The sequence below is a fragment of the Cetorhinus maximus genome, chromosome 35, assembly GCF_964194155.1.
Source record: "Cetorhinus maximus chromosome 35, sCetMax3.hap1.1, whole genome shotgun sequence".
NCBI classification, from domain to species: Eukaryota; Metazoa; Chordata; class Chondrichthyes; order Lamniformes; family Cetorhinidae; genus Cetorhinus; species Cetorhinus maximus.
In genome coordinates this window covers 785,102-803,761 of record NC_135913.1, presented here as the reverse complement: position 1 = coordinate 803,761, position 18,660 = coordinate 785,102, and the positions used below count along the sequence as shown (strand labels likewise).

The 18,660-nt window shown below is 44.7% G+C and overlaps 4 non-coding genes across 4 annotated transcripts; 2 read left to right on the top strand and 2 right to left on the bottom strand.

Moving 5' to 3' along the window:
* Positions 1–8,860: 8,860 nt before the first annotated feature.
* trnav-uac (transfer RNA valine (anticodon UAC)) lies at positions 8,861–8,933 on the bottom strand. Its single transcript has one exon. It is a non-coding gene; the product is annotated as a tRNA-Val (tRNA).
* A 456-nt stretch (positions 8,934–9,389) lies between these two features.
* trnak-uuu (transfer RNA lysine (anticodon UUU)) lies at positions 9,390–9,462 on the top strand. The gene has a single exon. It is a non-coding gene; the product is annotated as a tRNA-Lys (tRNA).
* A 3,691-nt stretch (positions 9,463–13,153) lies between these two features.
* On the top strand, positions 13,154–13,226 carry trnak-uuu (transfer RNA lysine (anticodon UUU)). The gene has a single exon. It is a non-coding gene; the product is annotated as a tRNA-Lys (tRNA).
* A 2,921-nt stretch (positions 13,227–16,147) lies between these two features.
* On the bottom strand, positions 16,148–16,220 carry trnav-uac (transfer RNA valine (anticodon UAC)). Its single transcript has one exon. It is a non-coding gene; the product is annotated as a tRNA-Val (tRNA).
* Positions 16,221–18,660: the final 2,440 nt, after the last annotated feature.

The following is an 18,660-nucleotide window of genomic DNA, read 5'->3' as shown; positions in this document are numbered from 1 at the left end:
AACCACTGATGTCACGCCGACAGTTCTCAATGAAAATATCAAGAGAAGGTAAGAATCCAGAGAGAGGCATCCAGGTGGAGGGAGAATATTGGAGGCAGGTGAAAGGATCCGTTGAACGGGGAGAGGACTCCTGCCCAAAGAAGTGAGCACGGAGACGAAGGCGGTGAAAGAAGAGTTCAGCATCGTGCTGAGCCCGAAATTCACTGAGATGAGAGCGTAAGGGTATGAAACTAAGTCCTTTGCTGAGGACTGAACATTCAACATCGGAGAGGGGAAGATCAGTTCCTTCGCCTCCGTCACATCTGTTCTGATAATGCCACTTTCAAAAACAGTTCCTCTGACATGTCTTCCTTCTTCCTTAAGCGAGGTTTTCCACCCATGGTGGTTGATAGGGCCCTCCACCATCTCCAGCCCATCTCCCACGCATCCGCCCTCACAACTTCCTCTCCCTCCCAGAAACATGATAGGGTCCCCCTTGTCCTCACTTATCACCCCACCAGCCTCCACATTCTAAGGATAATCCTCCGCCATTTCTGCCAACTCCAGCATGATGCCACCACCAAACACATCTTCCCTTCACCCCCCCAGCAGCATTCCGCAGGGATCGTTCCCTCCAGGACAGCTTGGTCCACTGCTCCATCACCCCCTACACCTCAACCCCCTACCACAGCACCTTCCCATGCAACGGCAGAAGGTGCAACACCTGCCCCTTTACTTCCCCTCTCTTCACCGCCCAAGGGCCCTAACGCTCCTTTCAAGTGAAGCAGCATTTCACTTGCACTTCCCTCAATTTAGTTACTGCAATCGTTACTCCCAATGCGGTTTCCTCTACATTGGAGAGACCAAATGCAGACTGGGTGACTGCTTTGGTCTGTCCACAAGGATTACCCAGACCTCCCTGTCGCTTGTCATTTCAACACTCCACCCTGCTCTCATGCCCACATGTATGTCCTTGGCCTGCTGCATTGCTCCAGTGAAGCTCAACGCAAACTGGAGGAACAGCACCTCGTCTTCCGACTAGGCAAATTACAGCCTTCCGGACTGAATATTGAGTTCAACAATTTTAGATCATGAACTCTCTCCTCCATTCCCACCCCTTTCCGATCCCCCCCACCCACTTTTTTTCCAATAATTTATATAGATTTTTCTTTTCTCACCTATTTGCATTATTTTTAAATGTATTTCCATCCATTGTTTTACCCCTACCTTTTAGGCTATTTCGATTCCTTCACCCCACCCCAACTAGGGCTATCTGTACCCTGCTTGTCATGCTTTCTACCCTTAATTAGCACATTCCTTAGATAATATCACCACCTTCAACACATTTGTCCTTCTGTCTGTAACATGTTTTGGCTATCTCCACCTATCACTGGCCCTCTATCCAGCTCTACTTGTCCCACCCACCCTTAAACCAGCTTTTATTTCACCTCTCTTCCATTTTTACTTAGTTTTGTTGAAGAGTCATGCGGACTCGAAATGTTAACTGTGTTCCTCTCCGCAGATGCTGTTAGACCTGCTGAGTTTTTCCAGATATTTTTATTTTTATTTTTGACCTTTACGAGCTGATAGCGTATATTGCATCCTGCAGATTCTGCACTTATCCTGCAGTCACCCACTGTGTTCAGCGGATTTTTCTCACACAACCATTTCTCAATACCATCGCTAAATCCAATTACAATTGATTTTCACAAATACTAACCCGTCCACATCACCGCAAAGTCCGGCCCACGCCCATTAAACGCTCCTCCATTTTTTTTTTGTAAATTTGGGGTGGAGTTAGCTCTTGGCAGTGACAATGCAAACTTTGTCAATGAAAATAACAATCGATTTACACTTCAAAGCAAAGCAATTAGCTACCGTTTCACAACCTTAGATTGCATGCAAATTCTCAAAAAGAAATTCAGCAATTATCATAAAGTGAATTATAATTGAAATCTAACTGCCCTGGAATAAATTGGAACAGATGAATGAGCTTTATCTGGAGGGAAAGGAAGATCAGCTTTGGATCTTACGTGGTTGGAGCTGGGTTAAAATAAAAATTGATAATTTTGAAAATACCATTCAATGCAACTGAAAACACCGACATCAGAAAATACCCTGCACGTCAAGTAGAATCAGCACATCGCAAATCTTTCAAATGTCTTAAAGAGATGCGCAGGGATGGCTCGTGATTCCTGGGATTGCAGGATTTAAATAAGAATCGATAATTAGGAGTTTAAACCGGCGTCCCAACAGGAACTTGAACCCTGGAATTTAAAGTCTCATGCTCTACCGACTGAGCTACCCCCTACTAGCAATGGAGCCGCGCAGCCACCTTTACTGGCTGACAGCGAACATCGCATCCTTCAGATTCTATACTTTTTCTGAAGACACCCAGTGTGTTCAGCGCATTCCTCTCACACCCCTTCTCAATACCATCGCTAAATTCAATCACAATTGCTCTTCACAAATCACAACCTGTCCACTTCACCAAAAGGTCTGCACCAGCTGCCGTAAAGCTGTAAAGCAAAGAGGAACTGAGATTAAATAACAATGAAAGTCTGAGCAATGGTCACAATGACTCGAAACGTTAACTCTGTTTCTCTCTCCACAGATGCTATTAGACCTGCTGAGCTTTTCCAGAATTTGTTTAAGATTTCCAACATCAGCAGCATTTTGCTTTTATTTTGAGATTAAATAATCTTGGAACACAAAAGAATATATTAAAATATTTTACAGGCGGGGACTTAAAATGGAGGCAGCTTTGTGAAAGGAGCACGATGGGATAGAAAGGATAAGACCCAAAGTCACGATAGACAGGTGACAGGGGTGTTAAATAAATGGATTTTTTTATTCATCTACCATATGTGGGCTTCGCTGACTGAGCCAGCATTTATTGCCCATTCCAAATTAACCTTGAGAAGGTGGAGGTGAGCTGCCTTCTTGACCCACTGCAGTCCATGTGGTATAGGTACACCCACACTGCTGTTAGGAAGGGAGTTCCAGGGTTTTGACCCATTGACATGAAGGAACAGCGATATATTTCTCAGTCAGAAAGCTGCGTGACTTGGAGGGGGATTTCCAGATGGTGGTGTTCCCATCTATCTGCTCCCCTTGTCCTTCTAAATGGTATTGATCGTGTGTTTGGAAGGTGCCATCTAAGGAGCCTTGGTGAATTCCGGCACTCCATCTTATAGATGGTACACACTGTTGCTACTGGGCGCCTGTGGTGCAGGTAGTGAATGTTTGTGGTTCTGGTGCCAATCAAGCAGTCTGTTTTGAACTGGATGGTATCAAGCATCTTGAGTGTTGTGGTAGCTGAATTCATTCAAGCAAGTGGAAAGTATTTGTTCGCACACATGACTTGAGCCCTGTAGATGGTGGACAGGCGGTGGCGAGTCAGGAGGTGATTTGCTTGCCGCAGGATTCCTAGCTTTATAGTCACAGTATTTATGTGCCTCACCAGCCCAGTATCAGTTCAATGGTAAGCCCCAGGATGGTGGGGGATTCAGTGATTGTAATGCCACTGAATATCAAGTAAGGCTGCTTTGATTCCCTTCTGTTGGAGATGGTCATTGCCTGGCACTTGAGTGGTGTGCATGTTACTCACCACTTGTCAGCCCAAATCTGGGTATTGCCCAGGTCCTGTGGCATTTGTACATGGACTGCTTCAGTATCTGAGGATGCGTGAAAGGTGCTGAACATTGTGGAATCATCAGCGAACATCCACACTTCTGCCTCTATGATGGAAGGAAGGTCACTGATGATGCAGCTGAAGATTGTTCGGCCTAGGATACTGCCCTGAGGAAGTCCTGCAGTGATGCCCTGGAACTAAGATGATTTCCCGCCAACTACCACAAACATCTTCCTTTGTGCTGGGTATGACCCCAACTGATGGATAGTTCTCCCTGATTCCCATTGAAACCAGTTTTGCTAGGACTCCTTTATGCTATGCTCGGCCAAATGCTCCCTTGATGTCAGCAGCACATTTGGAGTTCCAGTCTTTCTCCCTGTTTGAATTAAGGCTGTAATGAGGTCAGAACCTGAGTCACCTTGACAGAACACAACCTGGGCATCAGTGAGCAGGTTATTGCAAAGCAAGTGTCGCTTGATAGTCCTATTGATGACCCTTTCCATCTCTTTACCAATGATCGAGAGAAGACTGATGGGGCGGGCATTGGCTGGGTTGGATTTGTCCTGCTTTTTGTGCATGGGACACACTTCGACCAATATCCACATTTTAGGGTGGCTGCCAGAATTGTAGCTGCACTGGAGCAGCGTGGCTAGGGGCACTGTAAGTTCTGGAGCCGATGTCTGTTGCCTGAATGCTGTCAGCGCCCCCTGCCGTTACACTTTCCAGTGCAATTGGCCGTTTCATGATATCACGTGGAGTAAATCGAATTGGGTGAAGACTGGCTCCTGCGACGCTGGGGACCTCCGGAGGAGGCCGAGATGGATCATCCACCCTTCACTCCTAGCTCATGATTGTTGCGAATTCTGCAGCCTCATCTTTTGCACTGATGTGCTGGGCTCCTCCACCATTGATGATGGCGTATTAGTGGAGCCTCTTCCTCCGGTGTGTTGCTTAATTGTATACCAAAATTCACGACTGGATGTGACAGAACTGAAGCGCTCAGATCTGTTCCGTTAGCTGTCGAATCACTTAGCTCTGTCTATCGCTCGCTGCTTATGGTGATTGACACGCAAGTAGTCCTGAGTTGCAGCTTTACAAAGTTGACACCTCGTTTTTAGGTATGCCTGCTACTGCTCCTGGCCTTCCCTCGTGCACTCTTCATTGAACGAGGGCTGATTCCCTGGCTTGGTGGTATTGGACTAATGGGGAACATGCCAGGCCATGAGGTTACAGATAGTGGTTGAGTACAATTCTGCTCCTGTTGATGGCCCACAGCGGCTCATGTTTGCTCAGGTTTGAGTTGCTAGATCAGGATATATTCCTCCACGTATTTGAAAATAATCTGGACATGTTACAGCCCAGGGATTGCTATTCATATTTAATAATTCGTTTGAAAGTATTATGTTGTGAAAGAGGAGTAGCAGATAAAGAAATGTAATTCCCACAGTTAAGAAGGTGGACAGAATTAGCCCAGAGAATTAGAGATCAGTCAGGTAAACAGCAGTGGTGCGAGAAATAATGGAATACTTAGTAAACAAGAAGATAGAAAACCATCTCAATATGAGGAATGAAATATTGAGTACTCAGCATAATTCCATACTTACCAATCTAAACAGATCCAGAGTATCACAAGCAATGATTTCTCTTCCCGTTCCCGCACCGTTACCTCTGGATTCCCTCGGGGACCTCTCCCTGTCCCGTTCCTATTTCTCATTGAGATGCTGGCCATCAGCACCCTATCTACTTAGGAGTCACGCTTGACAGATGCCTCACCTTCAAGAACCATATAGAAAAGACAAAGGCAAAAGTGAGAGCACGAAACAACATCCTGAATAAGCTCACTAACACAAAATGGGGAGCAAGCTCGAAAACATTGCGAACCAGTGCACTTACTCTTTGCTATTCCACTGCCGAATATGCCTGCCCTGCATGGGAAGGATCTACTCATGCTAAGAAGATGGATGCCGGTCTGAATGCAAGCTGCCGACTTATCACAGGTTGTTTAAAACCAACAAACACCAGCAGCCTATATATCCTGGCAGGTATCGCTCCCCCTGATATAAGAATAATGGTAGCCAGCAAGAAAGAGCAGCTCCGTCAGACATCAGATGAGTGGTACCCTCTACATCGTCGTACAACTACACCCAGCCGCCTAAAGTCAAGGAAGAGCTTCATGAACAGTGTTGTTCCATTACAATCAACCCCATCTGAAGCCCGCATCGCCTTGTACAAAGACCAGCTCGCCAGTCTCGAACAACCCCCAGCGATGGAAATTCTACCGGATGAAAGCCCAGGAGCTAATTGCAACTGGGCAACCTGGAAGTGCCTTAACAGACATAGGACTGGTGTAGGTCGTTCAAAGGTGTCACTAAGTAAATGGAGATATACAACCAGCACGACAACTTGTGTATGTGGAACTAAGCCACAGACTATGCAACATCTCCTGCAACGTCTATCGCTAGAGGAACTCTGCACGGTTGCAGATCTTGCCGAATTCAACAACAAGGTCCAAAAATGTGTCCAGTTCTGGCTGGGCCATGTATAGACTGTCCGTGGACACAATAGGAAGAAGCGACATTATAATTTTTTCACAAGTACAGGCAATGACACTCAATTCACCCTCAACACCTCTCTCCACCATACAACTATTGCCACTTTATCAAACTGCTTATCCAGTATCCAGCACTGAATGAGGAGACATTTCCTTTTTGTCTTTGGCCTCTGCTTCAAGCTCCCATATCCCAGCTTCTGACACAATCCTACTCGCTGTGAAAACTGTGTGAGCTTCAACCAGGCTGTTCGCATACTTCATTTTGTATCTGACCCCAAGATGAGCATCGGACTATGTCCCAGGATCACCAATAAAATCGCCCATTTCCACCTCTACCGCATTCTCCAGCACCCCACCTGCTGCAACCCATCTGCTCTGATTTTGTTACCTCTAGATTGACTATCCCAATTCACTTCTCGCCGACCATTCCTATTCTCCCCTCCAGAAATTTAAAATGGTCAAAAATTCTATTGCCCGTGTACTAAAAAAATCACCCGCTCGCGACATCTATAACCTGCATTGGCTCCCTTTGGAGAAATGCCTCAATTTAAATTGTTTCTAATTTTTAAATAAGAAAAGGATTTTTAACTCAACCATTCCTCCCTCAGTCAATAATTTCCCCGAACACCGCCAACACCCCCAACACTCATTTCACTCGAGCATCCCTGATTTTAATCTTTCCAACACCCGCCTAGGTCCAAAGCTCTGGAATTCCTTCCCAGAAACCCTCCCCATCGCATGACGTATTCTGAACGCTCAGTAAACCTGTCCTTTTGTTCAAGGTTTTCACCATCCTCCCAAACGCTGTGTGAAAGAAGGACAGTTCTGAATGTTTATCGCACCTTTCACGACATTAGGATATCCCAAAGCTCGATGCAGGTAATTAAATTATGTTGAAGTCTTCTTACTGTAGTAATGTAGGAATCACAGCAGCCAATTTACAAACCACAAGCTCACACAAACAGCAATGTGATCTTGATCTGGTAACCTACCGTTGTTTTGTTGATTAATGGATAAACCCAGGGCGCCAGGCATTCCTCCCCTTCTCCTCTTTGACATGGAGCCTTGGGATCCTTTGCAGACTGTTCATCAAAAGAGGCAAGACCCAATTTATGTCTGTAAGTGGTGTGGTTGGGTGGAAAATCAGCTTGTCGATGAAAATAAGCTTTTTTTTTAATAATGGTTCCAAAGGATGTTGGCAACAGCTACCTGGCCCTGAATTTATTGCCCATCCTTAATTGCCCTTGAGGAGATGGTGGTGAGTTGTCTTCCTGAGCCGCTGCGGCACCTGTGGTGTTGGTGCACCCACAGTGCTGTTAGGGAGGAGGTTCCAGAATGTGGACTCAACACCATGGAAGGAAGGGTGATGTATTAGCAAGTTATGGTGTGTAGTTTGGAGGGGAAATTGCAGGTGTTGGTGCAGTTATCTCTTGCCACTGACGGTGCAAAAATTGTCAATAAAAATAACACCCTGTTTACAATTCAAAGCAAAAGATGCCTTCAACTTGAAAGGTGCGCATGAATTGGCCATAATTTCCGGATGTATATAAGAATCAATACTTCAGAGTTAAAACCAACGGCTGGAACCCTGGGCCCTGAGATTAAAAGCCTGATGCTCTACCAACTGAACTACCTGGGCTCTGACAGCTGTGCTGTACACCGATCTTTACTGGCTGATGGTGAACATTGCATCCTTCAGATTCTGTACTTTTTCTGCAGTCATCCAGTGTGTTCAGCGGATTCCTCTCTCACACCCATTCTCAATACCATCGCTGAATTCAATCACAATTGCTCTTAATAAAAACTAACCCGTCCACTTCACCCCAAAGTCCGACCCGGGTCCATTAAACGTTCTTCCAAATTTTTTTCCGCAAATTTGGGGTCTGCCTGATTGAAAGAAAAAGAATGATAATATTCATCTAACAGCTGTATTGAGGTTAATGTAAACATGTGGACAATATGCACGGAGCCGGCCGGATAGAAAGCCCCCCTAAACGTATGTGCAAACCTCTGCCGCCTCCCACCTTTCTTCACGGCACGAGCTACCGTAAACCTGTAAAGCAAAAAGGAATTTGAGGTTAAATAACACTGAAATTCTGAAGGAGGCCCATACAGACTCTGTTTCTCTCTCCCTAGATGCTGTTAGGCCTGCTGAGTTTTTCCAGAATTTACTGTTTTTGTTTCAGATTTCCAGCATCAGCAGTATCTTGCTTTTATCTTGAGTTTAAATAATCTAGGAAAACAAAAGATTACAATAAAATATTTTACACGCGGGGACTTAAAATGGAGCCACCAGATGGGAGCACGATGGGATGGAAAGGATAATACTCCCAAATAACCAGAGACGGAAGGCAGGGATATTAAATAAATACTTTGCTCTGGTGTTTACAAGCGAGATAAAGCAGGGCTTTGATCCGAGAGAATCTAGCGGGAGGAGAGGTGGGGTTGGGGTCAGAACGAGCATCAGAGAGAGCAGATGAATTTAAGGGTAATCTGGACAGGCGGCCAAAGCAGAATGGGACAGCGTTAGGGTGAGTACACTGTACCCTTATTAAATGTTGTATTTTGGGAAAGAAATTTTCATTTCGCATGTTGGCTGTGAGGAACACATGAAGAGGGCTCAGCGTGAAGCAGCTGCTTTTCACAATCATTCTTGTTGAATTTCAATTGCCATTTATGTGGCCAAAAATCAGAACTGGTGTCACTGGGGATCGAACCCAGGACCTTCTGCGTGTAAAGCAGACGCGATAACCACTACACAATGGAACCTGGCGCGGGAATCACGTTGGCCCTGAGAATGGAGTTTATCAATGTGTTCCGTCTGCTGCACCCTTTCTTCAGTCTCACTATTTGAAAGGATTTCCTAAGCGGCCACCTCCTTGCTTCTTTGCGGAAGTGTTTGCATTTACCTGCAGCTGGCGCTTCGCTCAATATTAGCAATTTTTGCTTTCAATCAGGGAGCCACCAAAACCCTCCAAAAAGAACAGGCAAAGTGAGACAGTGCGGGTCGGGGCTGGCGGGAAGTGCAAAGGTTAGGAAATGTGGAGAGTAATTATGAAGCAATCCTGTGTCGGGGGAGAGGGGGTGGGCGGAGGGTAGCGACAAAGGCTGTGTGGCAGAAATCATCTGAATAAATTTGGGACACTTCAGAAGGAAATGCACAATGTAGACGATGCAATGTTCACTGTCAGCCAGTAAAGGTCGCGGTGCTCCAATCCGAACGGAGCCTGGGTAGCTCAGTCGGTAGAGCATCAGACTTTTAATCTGAGGGTCCAGGGTTCAAGTCCCTGTTCGGGCGACGATTTTATATCTGAATTATCTATTCTCGTGCTAAACATCCTGTCCCGGCTAATTCACTTTCACCTCTTGAACATATTTTAAAGATTTGCGATATTATGCTTCTATGTATCCTTCTCAAGGGTATTGGAGATGAGCAACAGATGCTGGCCCAGCCAGTGATCCCCGCATCACTATTTTGAATGACAACTTACTTTCCACCCACAGACGCTGCTTAAAGATGTGGAATTGTTTTTTTGTGAAAGATGTGCAAAAGTTCCCACAGCGCCATTGTGAGGAGGAGCAGGGGAGTAATAACTGGGGTTCTATGTACACCCTTTGAGTAACACAGCAAAAGCAGGTTGTCTGCAGCGATATTTTAAGGTAATTTTCAGTGCGTTTTTTTCGAAATTATCTCTCCTTATCTTCATCCGGCCGCAAGTGACACAGCTATGCGAAGCTCTCATTCCTGCTCCCCAAATAAAGCTCATTAACTTCGTTTAATTCCATCCATGAAACTTAATTTTCAAATATGATTTGTTTAATAACATTTTCTGAATTTATTTAGAAGCTTTGCAGGCAGCTTGATGTTTTGAAGCGGTTGTTCATAATGGCTTTGCTTTAAAGTGTCAATTAAGTGTAGTTTTCGTTGACAAATTTTTCCTTCAGTGGCAGTTGTGGTGCACCATCTACAAGATGCATTGCAGCATCTCCGAAGTTCCGTGGCAACCTCCAAACTCGCAAAGTCCTCCAAAGACAAGGACAGTGGATGCATTGGAGCATCAGCACCTGCAATCTCTCCTCCAGCCCACAGACCGCCCTGGTTTGGACCTCGATCGCCGTTTCTTCACTGTTATTGGATTCAAGTCCCTGTTCAGTGGTAAATCCTTGGAACTCCCTTCCGAACAGCCTTGTGGACGTAACTAAACCATGTGGGCTGCAGCGGTTCAAGGGGCTGGGTCAGCACCAACTTCTCAAGCGTATTCGGGATGAGCAACAGATGTTGGCCCAGCCAGTGATCCCCGCGTCAGTATTCTGAATGACAACTTTACTTTCCACCCACTGACACTGCTTAAAGATGTGGACTTGATTTTTTTGTGAAAAATTTGCAAACGTTCCCACACGCCATTGTGAGGAGGAGCAGGGGAGTAATACCTGTGGTTCTATGTGCACCCTTTGAGTAACACAGCAAAAACAGACAACCAGGCCATGTCCGCATTGTTGTTTTTTGGGAGCTTACTGTGTACAAATTGGTTGCAGAGTCCTATGTTACCACATTAAGCACTCTGTGCACTTCAAATTATTTTAATTGACTGCAAAGAGCTTTGGGATCCCCTAAAGTTGTGAAAGGTGCGATAAAAATGCAAGTCTTTCCTTCATATTTTACACAGCATTGGTGAAAATCTATCGCAAAGGCACTGGTTGAAATTAAATTTGAAAAACCGGAAGAGATGTGGAGAGATTTTGGGAGGTCATTCCGGGGTTTTGGTCCCAGGCCTGTAATGGCCATCAGTGTTGGAGAGATTAAAATCTGGGCTCCTTAAGCCTTCAGAATTCTATGAGTGCAGATCTCTTGGAGTATTCGGGTGTTGGCGACTTTGTGGGAAATTACTGCCTTCGGGAGGTGTGATTTATTTAAATAACTGGTTTCTAAAAGGAATTTTAAAATCTGTGCATTGCTTTGAGGGGGAACCAACATAGGTCATCGACTACATGGGACAAGATTTTATGGGACACGGGCAGAGGACTTTTGGGTGACCACAAATTTATGGAGGCCAGAATATGCACGGTCAGCGAGCAGTGCATTGGGATAGTCTATCCTAGAGGTAGCAAAATCATTGCTGAGGCTTCCAGCAGCAAATCAGTTGAAGCAGGTGGGGTGTCGGGCCACTGGTAAATACCAATGGACAATAAGCATTTAATATTCCTGTCATATCACTGTCCTTACATGGGCTATTATCCTTTCTATCCATTCATCGCCTTATTCCAATCACCCCTCTCCATTTTATTTCATTTTGTGTTCCTCGATAATGTGAATGGGTTTGTTCTGGGGGGTTTGGAAGGTGCTGTCTAAGGAGGCTTAGTGAGTATCTGCAGTGCGTTTTGTAGGTGGTATACACTGTGCGCCCGTGGTGCAGGGAGTGAATGTTTGTGAATGAGATGACAATCAAGCGGGCTGCTTTGCCCTGGATGCTGTACCATTCTGGCCAACCAGCCTTTGCCAGCGTTTATGCTTCACTCGAGTCTCCTCTCATCTTTTCTCACCTGAAATTACTACCCTATCCCTCTCCCTTTCTGCTTCATATTCTTGTCCCCTTAAATTAATCTATTCTCTCTCAGCCCCGCTAGAAAGACATGGGCAGCAGACAAGGAATTTTGCCTTGCAGCCCCAGGTTAAAAAGCTGATATTCGCACGGATCAGGTGCATTTACACAAACACATTCGCATTATCAAGTAACAGAAAAGGAAATATTAAAAGGTTTTAGATGCGCAGCCATAAAATGGAGGGCGGTGATTGGAATAAGACCACTTCAGAAGGGGAATGATAATACCCGAAGTAGCCAGAGTGACATGGCAGGAATGTTAAATAATTATTTTTGATTTGCATTTATCAGTGAGGTAAAACAGGCCGACATGATAGTGAATGTTGAGACAAGCAATGAGATCAGCGATTAAAAATGAATAGGACAGGTATTGACTAGTTTAAACAAACTCAAAGAGGATTAAGCCCCCGACCCAGATGTATTCCATTCAAACGTTTTAAAATCATCTCGGAAAGAGATAGCACAAGCCTCCCACTCATATTTAACAATTCGTTAGACAAAGGTGTAGCGCCAGACAACTGGCGGATGCAAGTGTAATTCCTATATTTAAGAAGCTTGACAGAACATGTCCAGAGAATTATAGACCAGGCAGTTGAACATCAGTGGTACGTGAAATAATGGAATGCTTACTAAAGAAGAAGATGGAAATAATCAAATATATTCGACGCCGGAAGCAGACTGGGACAGCGTTAGGGTAAGTATACTGCGCCATTATTAAATGTTGCATTTTGGGAAAGACACTTTCATTTAGCTTGCTGGTTGTGAGAAACACCTTAAGAGGGTTGAGTGAGAACCAAATGCTCTTCACAAACATTGTTCTTTAATTTCAGTCGCCATTTCTATGGCCTAAACGGAGCATTGGTTCCAATGTGGTTCGAACCCAAGAACTTTAACTTGTAAAGCAGACGCGATAACCTCAACACTATGGAACGTAGCGTTTTGCTCACGATTGGCCCTGAGAATGGAGTTTATCAATGTGTTCCGCCTGCTGCACCCTTTCTTCAGTGTTACTATGTGGAAGGATTTCCTAAGCGGCCACCTCCCTGCTTCTTTGCGGAAGTGTTTGCATTCACCTTCAGCTGGCGGTTCGCTCAATATTATCAATTTTTGCTTTCAATCACGTAATCCCCAACACCCTCCAAAAGAACAGGCAAAATGAGACAGTGCGGCTCGGGGGCTGGCGGGAAGTCCAAAGGTGAGGATGTGTGGAGGGTAATTATGAAGCAAGTCTGTGTGGGGGGAGACGGGGTGGGCAGAGGGTAGCGACAAAGGACGTGCGGCAGAAATCTGCTGAACAGATTTGGGAAACTTCAGAAGGAAATGTACAATTTGGACGATGCAATGTTCACTTTCAGCCACTAAAGGTCGCTGTGCTCTGCTTGTGCAAGAGCCCGGATAGCTCAGTCGGTAGAGCATCAGACTTTTAATCTGAGGGTCCAGGGTTCAAGTTCCTGTTCGGGCGATGCTTTTGTATCTGAAGTATCCATTTTCATGCTAAACATTCTGTCCCGGCTAATTCACTTTCATCTCTTTAACATATTTTAAAGATTTGCGATTTGCTGCTTCTATGTGAAAGTGAAAGGGAAAGCGTTTTCTGCTGCGATATTTTATGCTATTCTTAATTGCGCTTTTTTCGGAATTATCTCTCCTTATCTTCATCCAAGCAGTGACACAGCTATGCGAAGCTGATCATCCCTGCTACCCAAATAAAGCTCTTTTAATTCCATCCATGAAACTTAATTTTCAAATATGATTTGTTTAATAACATTTCTTGAATTTATTTTGAAAATTTGCAGGCAGCTTGATGTTTTGAAGCGGTTGTTCATAATGGCTTTGCTTTAAAGTGTACATTAAGTGTAGTTTTCGTTGACAATTTTTTCATTCAGTGGCAGTTGTGGTGCACCATCTACAAGATGCCTTGCAGCAACTCCGAAGTTCCGTGGCAACTTCCGTACTCGCAAACTCCACCAAAGACAAGGACAGTGAATGCACTGGAGCATCAGCACCTGTAATTTCTCCTCCAAACCACAGGCCGTGCTGGTTTAGAACTCTATTGCCGTATCTTCACTGTTATTGGATTCAAGCCCATGTTCAGTGCAAATCCTTGGAACTCCCTTCCGAACAGCCCTGCGGAAGTGCCTAAACCAGGTGGGCAGCAGCGATTCAAGGGGGTGGCTCAGCACCGCCTTCTCAAGGGTATTGGGGATGAGCAACAGATGCTGGTCAAGTCAGCAATGCCCACGTCACTATTTTGAATGACAACTTTACTTTCCACCCACTGACACTGCTTAAAGATGTGGACTTGTTTTTTTTTGTGAAAAATGTGCAAACGTTCCCACAGCGTCATTGTGAGGAGGAGCAAGGGAGTAATACCTGGGGTTCTATGTACACCCTTTGAGTAACACAGCAAAAACAGACGACCAGGCCATGATCACATGATTGTTTTTTGGGAGCTTGCTGTGTACAAATTGGTTGCAGAGAGTCCTATATTACCACAGTAAGCACTCTGTGCACTTCAAATTAATTTAATTGACTGCAAAGAGCTTTGGAATGCCACAATGCTGTGAAAGGTGCGATACAAATGCAGGTCTTTCCGTCGTATTTCACACAACATTGGTGAAAAGCTATCGCAAAGACATTGGTTGAAAGTAACATTTGAAAAAACCAGAAGAGATGTGGAGAGTTTTTGGGAAGTCATTCTGGGCTTTTGGTGCCAGGCCAGTGATGGCCATCAGTGTTGGAGCGATTAAAATCTGGGCTGCTCAAGTATTCAGAATTCGATGAGTGCAAATCTCTTGGAGTATTCGGGTGTTGGTGACATTGTGGGAAATTACTGCCTTCGGGAGGTGTGATATATTTAAATAACTGGTTTATAAAAGGAATTTTAAAATCTGTGCTTTGCTTTAAGCGGGAGCCAACATAGGTCATCGAGTACATGGGATAAGATTTTATGGGACACGGGCAGCGGAATTTTGAGTGACCTCAAATTTATGGAGGGCACAATATGGACAGTCGGCGAGCAATGCATTGGGATAGTTTAGTCTGGAGGTAGCAAAATCATTGCTGAGGCTTCCAGCAGCAAATCAGTTGAAACAGGTGGGGTGTCGGGCCACCGGTAAATACCAATGGACAATAAATATTTCATATTCCTGTCATATCACTGTCCTTACTTGGGCTATTATCCATTCTATCCTTTCATCGTCTTCTTCCAATCACCCCTTTCCATTTTATTTCATTTTGTGTTCCTCGATAATGTGAATGGTTTTGATCTCGTGGGTTTAAGGTGCTGTCTAAGGAGGCTTGGTGAGTTTCTGCAGTGCGTTTTGTAGATGGTACACACTGTGCGCCCGTGGTGCAGGGAGTGAATGTTTGTGACTGAGATGCCAATCAAGCGGGCTGCTTTGCCCTGGATGGTGTACCATTCTGGCCAACCAGCCTTTGCCAGCGTTTATGCTTCACTCGAGTCTCCGCCCATCTTTTCTCACCTGAAAGTACGACCCTCACCCTCTCCCTTTCTGCTTCATATGCTTGTCCCCTTACATTAGTCTATTCTCTCTCAGCCCCGCTAGAAAGACATGGGCAGCAGGCAAGGAATTTTACCTTCCAGCCCCAGGTTAAAAAGCTGATATTCGCACGGCTCAGGTGCATTTACACAAACACATTCTCATTATCTAGTAACACAAAAGGAAATATTAAAAGGTTTTAGATGCGCAGCCATAAAATGGAGGGCGGTGATTGGAATAAGACCACTTCAGAATGGGAATGATAATACCCGAAGTAGCCAGAGCGACATGGCAGGAATGTTAATGAATTATTTTTGATTTGCATTTATCAGTGAGGTAAAACAGGCCGACATGATATTGAATGTTGAGACAAACAATGAGATCAACGATTAAAAAAGGAAAGGACAGGTATTGACTAGTTTAAGCAAGCTCAGAGAGGATTAAGCCCCCGACCCAGATGTATTCCATTCAGACGTTTTAAAATAATCTCGGGAAGAGATAGCACAAGCCTCCCACTCATATTGAACAATTCATTAGACAAAGGTGTTGTGCCAGACAACTGGCGGATGCAAGTGTAATTCCTATATTTAAGAAGCTTGTTAGAACATGTCCAGAGAATTATAGAACAGGCGGTTGAACATCAGTGGTACGAGAAATAATGGCAATAGATAATCAAATATACTCGGTGCCAGAAGCAGAATGGGACAGCGTTAGGGTGAGTATACTGCACTTTTATTAAGTGTTGCATTTTGGAAAAGAGATTTTCATTTACCTTGCTGGCTGTGAGGAACGCATTAAGCAGGCTAAGTGAGGACGAGTTGCTCTTCTCAATTCTCCTCGTTGAATTTCATTCGCCATTTATGTGGCCAAAGCACTGCATTGGTTCCAGTGGGGCTCGAACCCATGAGTCTCTGCGTGTAAAGCAGACGTGATAACCACTACACCATGGAACCCAGCGCCGCGGTAACGTTGGCCCTGAGAATGGAGTTTATCAATGTGTTCCATCTGTTGCACCCTTTCTTCAGTGATACTATTTGGAAGGATTTTCTGAGCGGCCACCTCCTTGCTTCTTTGCGGAAGTGTTTGCATTCACCTTCAGCTGGCGGTTCGCTCAATATTAGCAATTTTAGCTTTCAATCAGGGAGCCCCCAACACCCTCCAAAAAAACAGGCAAAATGAGACAGTGCGGCTCGGGGGCTGGCGGAAAGTGCAAAGGTGAGGATGTGTGGAGAGTAATTATGTAGCAAGTCTGTGTGGGGGGAGAGGGGGTGGGCGGAGGGTAGCGACAAAGGATGTGTGGCAGAAATCCCCTGAACAGATTTGGGAAACTTCAGAAGGAAATACGCAATTTGGACGATGCAATATTCACTGTCAGCCAGTAAAGGGCGCTGTGCTCAGCTTTTGCATGTTCCCGGAAAGCCCAGTCGGTAGAGTATCAGACTTTTAATCTGAGGGTCCAGAGTTCAAGTCCCTGTTCGGGCGATGCATTTATATCTGAAATATCATTCTCATGCTGAACATTCTGTCGCGGCTAAATCACTTTCATCTCTTTAACATATTTTAAAGATTTGCGATGTGCTGCTTCTATGTGAAAGGGAAAGCGTTTTCTGCTGCGATATTTTAAGCTATTTTTAATTGCGTTTTTTTCGAAATTATCTCTCCTTATTTTCATTCAGCCGCAAGTGATACGGCTCTGCGAAGCTCATCATCCCTGCTCCCCAAATAAAGCTCATTAACCTATTTTAATTCCATCCATGAAACTTAATTTTCAAATATGATTTGTTTAATAACATTTTCTGAATTTATTTTGAAGCTTTGCAGGCAGCTTGATGTTTTGAAGCGGTAGTTCGTAATGGCTTTGCTTTAAAGTGTAAAGTGTAAGTGACAAATATTTCATTCTGTGGCATTTGTGCTGCACCATCTACAAGATGCATTGCAGCAACTCCGAAGTTCCGTGGCAAACTCCAAACTCCCAAACTCCACCAAAGGCAAGGACAGTGCATGCATTGGAGCATGAGCACCTGCAATTTCTCCTCCAAACCACAGACCGCACTGGTTTGGAACTCGATCGCCGTTTCTTCACTGTTATTGGATTCAAATCCCTGTTCAGTGTAAATCCTTGGAACTCCCTTCCGAACAGCCTTGTGGATGTAACTAAACCACGTGGGCTGCAGCGGTTCAAGGGGCTGGCTCAGCACGACCTTCTCAAGCTTATTGGGGATGAGCAACAGATGCTGGCCCAGCCAGTGATCCCTGCGTCATTATTTTGAATGACAACATTAACTTCCACCCACTGACACTGCTTAAAGATGTGGACTTGTTGTTTTGTGAAAGATGTGCAAACGTTCTCACAGCGCCATTATGAGGAGGAGCAGGGGAGTAATACCCAGGGTTCTATGAACACCCTTTGAGTAAAACAGCAAAAACAGACGACCAGGCCAAAATCACATGGTTGTTTTTTGGGAGCTTGTTGTGTACAAGTTGGGTGCAGAGAGTCCTATATTACCACAGTAAGCACTCTGTGCACTTCAAATTATTTTAATTGACTGCAAAGAGCTTTGGGATGCCCTAATGTTGCGAGAAGTGCTATACAAATGCAAGTCTTTCCTTCGTATTTAACACAGCATTGGTGAAAAGTTATCGCAATGACATTGGTTGAAATTAACATTTGAAAAACCGGAAGAGATGTGGAGAGATTTTGGGAGGTCATTCCGCGGTTTTGGTCCCAGACCAGTGATGGCCATCAGTGTTGGAGCGATTAAAATCTGGGCTGCTCAAGCGTTCAGAATTCGATGAGTGCAGATCCGTTGGAGAATTCGGTTGTTGGTGACATTGTGGGAAATTACTGTCTGCGGGAGGTGTGATTTATTTAAATAACTGGTTTCTAGAAGGAATTTTAAAATCAGTGCATTGCTTTAAGGGGGAACCAACATAGATCATTGAGTACATGGGACAAGATTCTATGGGACACGGGCAGCGGGGTTTTGGGTGACCTCAAATTTATGGAGGGCAGAATATGAACTGTTGTCGAGCAGTGCATTGGAATAGTCAAGTCTAGAGGTAGCAAAATCATTGCTGAGGCTTTCAGCAGCAAATCAGTTGAAGCAGGTGGGGTGTCGGGCCACTGGTAAATACCAAAGGACAATAAACATTTAATATTCCTGTCAAATCACTGTCCTTACTTGGGCTATTATCCTTTCTGTCCTTTCATGGCCTTATTCCAATCAGTGCTCTCCATTTTATGTCTGCGCTTCTCAAACATTTTAATATTTCCTTTTGTGTTCCTCGATAATGTGAATGGGGTTGTTCTCGTGGGTATGGAAGGTGCTGTCTAAGGAGGCTTGGTGAGTTTCTGCAATGCGTTTTGTAGATGGTTCACACTGTGCGCCCGTG